Below are 2,832 nucleotides of genomic sequence, written 5' to 3' on the forward strand. Positions count from 1 at the left end.
CTAAACATGAACCCCAATGACCTGTAAATGAATTATCGTTATTTTTTGAAGTCTCGAACACTAGCAATGCGAGAGATACGAATGTTCAATGTCCAAGTACGAATATTCAATATCCAATGGTTGAAAGTTATATTATACTTACCCCAGATTAATAAAAAAAAGCTTTGGTACTAAAAATAGATAAAAATTAAACTTTAAATATAATTTTCGAATCAAAATTTAAATTAATAATTTAAAAATTAAATGAATAATTTACCCTTAATTATTTAGTAAATGGCAATTCAACAAGAACATACCCAAAAATAATTGGCTCAATTCCTTTACACTCCATTTGAAAGGGGCCGCGCGGACGCAAGCCTCCACAGCCACAAATTATGACGTAGGCTCTCCCACATTGAGGAGACGTTAGACGAGCGGCCCTCCTAAATGCAATGGATGTCGCTAACTTAGGCCATGGGATTTATTGATCGCCCACTGACCCTGTCCAGGTAAGTATCTTTCAAAGTAGTTAGTTGCCTCTTATTTATAAAGCTCCGCTCGTTCTCCCTTCTCTTCCTTGTTCGATGTGGGGTTAGTGCTTTATCATAAATAGTCCTGTATCTGAATTTAGAAAATAAATATCTCGCATTTAAAAGGCAACTACACATTGGAACCAGTGAAAGCTGTGATACTTCTGAATTGGCTGTGTTAAATAATTAGTAAGTCGGATTTTCTTATTCATCTGTGTTGTAGCCTATTGCATAATTATGAGGAGAATATGGCTCACGCCTCAAGCTCTTCAAATCTGTCTTCAACTTTTTCGAAAACAACCGATCTTCTTACAGTGTTCGGAAGTATGTTGTTGTATTGGTCAGCAGTTTTCGATTTGCAACTCCCCTCTCATAGACTTCTGTATTTTGTAGCTTGGCTTTTGAATATGTTCTCCTTGTAAAGTTCTCTTCCAGCAGAAAAGTTTGGTTCTGGAACTGGAAGTTATGTGTCGAACAAGCTCGGTTACTGGTGATGTTAGTCGCAGTATGAATAATTCAGATTACGTTGTTTTTGGATTTCTGCTTTACTAAAACTATTTTGTTAAATTCTCACATATGTACTTTTGTAGAAAGTCATCATTGATGAGGGAGACAACAACTACTCTTGTTAACCCACTCTCTAACACCACTTTATGTATGTTAGTTTCTACAGACAAGTGAAGAGAGCCTGGCAGCAATTGCAAGGATGTTCAGTAGAAAAGCTAAAGGTGAGATGCCTTGTTTCTTGTTTTAAATTTTGGATTCTTAATTCATCTTGTCCAATGTCCTTTGGCATCATCGTAATTGAAGATGTTCTTTATTCTCCAGCAGCTTGTATTCATAACCATGATATTTAGTTACTTATTCCGTAAAATACATCCATTAATTAAAAAGAACGATTGTGTTGAAAAATCTGAAAATGGTTTCGTTGGTGTGAATACAACAGGAATCTGCTAGGTCATAATGGTTTCATTGCACACAGCGCATAGCTCAAAATATATGCAGATAGTGAGCTTTTAGACTTGAGAGATGTTTGAGTTAACATTGTCCTAACAACACCAAAGGTATCAATTTTTGAAACATTTGTATGCATTTACTGGTGTTTGAAGCCATGGAAATTGTCATGAATTGATAATATTTCTTGTTTTTATGAGACAACTGAACCGAGATGTGGGGTGTGAATAATATTATCCGTTGATACATAATTGAGACTCTGCAGATATGAATTTGGTCTAACAAAACTAATTTACCAACGCATGCATGCACTGACACTATCTATGTATCAGGGACAGAGCTCCCAAAGTGTATAATTTGATTCTTTCTTTCTCTTTTTATCCACTAACTAGAAATGGCTGCAAATCAAACATTTACCATCTTTACATTCATCATAAGTGAGATATTAGAGTTTCCAAAAGCTTTCACCAATGGTGTTGGGGGGTTTTCAAACAAAGTGTGCCAGTTCAATTATTATTTAGCTGTTTTTTTTTGTTTTCTTTTCATTAATGGATAAAACAATTGCCAACATTGAGCATGTTGTTGGGTTTGAAATGAACAGTTGCTTGATAAAACACCATTAGTATATCTAAACAAAATTGTAGATGGATACGGATTGCAGCACAGTTGGAGTCGATTGAAGCCTGCTCCATTGTCAAGTACAGGTATCATCAAAATCTGTCACATAACATTTAATAACCGTTTGTTTTTGCGAAACTACTTGAACGTGTTTAATATCTAAACATAAAACGAGTTTACTTTTAAAAAGAAAAGAATTTAAAATTTTGATTGTTGCTTCTACAGTTTAATACTGAAATGCTTCTATTGTGTTGTTATAATATTGAGATGTCTTCTCTAGTGTCGAGCTACCTCCACTACGTTCTGAAGGAAAGAAGTTCTTCATCTCCTTATCAACCGGCCACATGAATTAAGATATATCTCTGTTATGGATAACTAATATCGAGATTCCTCTGACACTTTCTATAGAAGCATTGAGATGTCTATGCATGCCTACAGACTCTGCGTAGGGTTACCTTAATCCCAAGCTTACGATTTATGAAATTTAGTTAGAGGTTGAGTTACCTCAATTTCACCCTTATCTACTCAATTTCCATTTCATCATTCATTTCATTGATTTCAAATTTTACTCCGTGTTCCATAACCAGTCCATCTTCTTCCGCAGCAATGGGGTTAGGCTCCCGAAATGATTCTTCGGCAGATTCAATGTTCTGGATGAGATTTACATTTTCGCATGCATCAATTTTAATTTCTAAAATGTATTGAACAAAGAAAGCCCATGCTGCAAGTAAAATGTTTAAACTAACAATGG

General features: G+C 35.1%; 1 non-coding gene across 1 annotated transcript; it reads right to left on the reverse strand.

Annotated features, from left to right (window-relative positions):
* Positions 1–334: 334 nt before the first annotated feature.
* LOC120170179 lies at positions 335–496 on the reverse strand. Its single transcript, XR_005520742.1, has one exon. It is a non-coding gene; the product is annotated as a U1 spliceosomal RNA (small nuclear RNA).
* Between the last annotated feature and the right edge of the window lie 2,336 nt (positions 497–2,832).

Source organism: Hibiscus syriacus, unplaced genomic scaffold, assembly GCF_006381635.1.
Source record: "Hibiscus syriacus cultivar Baekdansim isolate YM2019G1 unplaced genomic scaffold, ASM638163v2 tig00111772_pilon, whole genome shotgun sequence".
NCBI lineage: Eukaryota > Viridiplantae > Streptophyta > Magnoliopsida > Malvales > Malvaceae > Hibiscus > Hibiscus syriacus.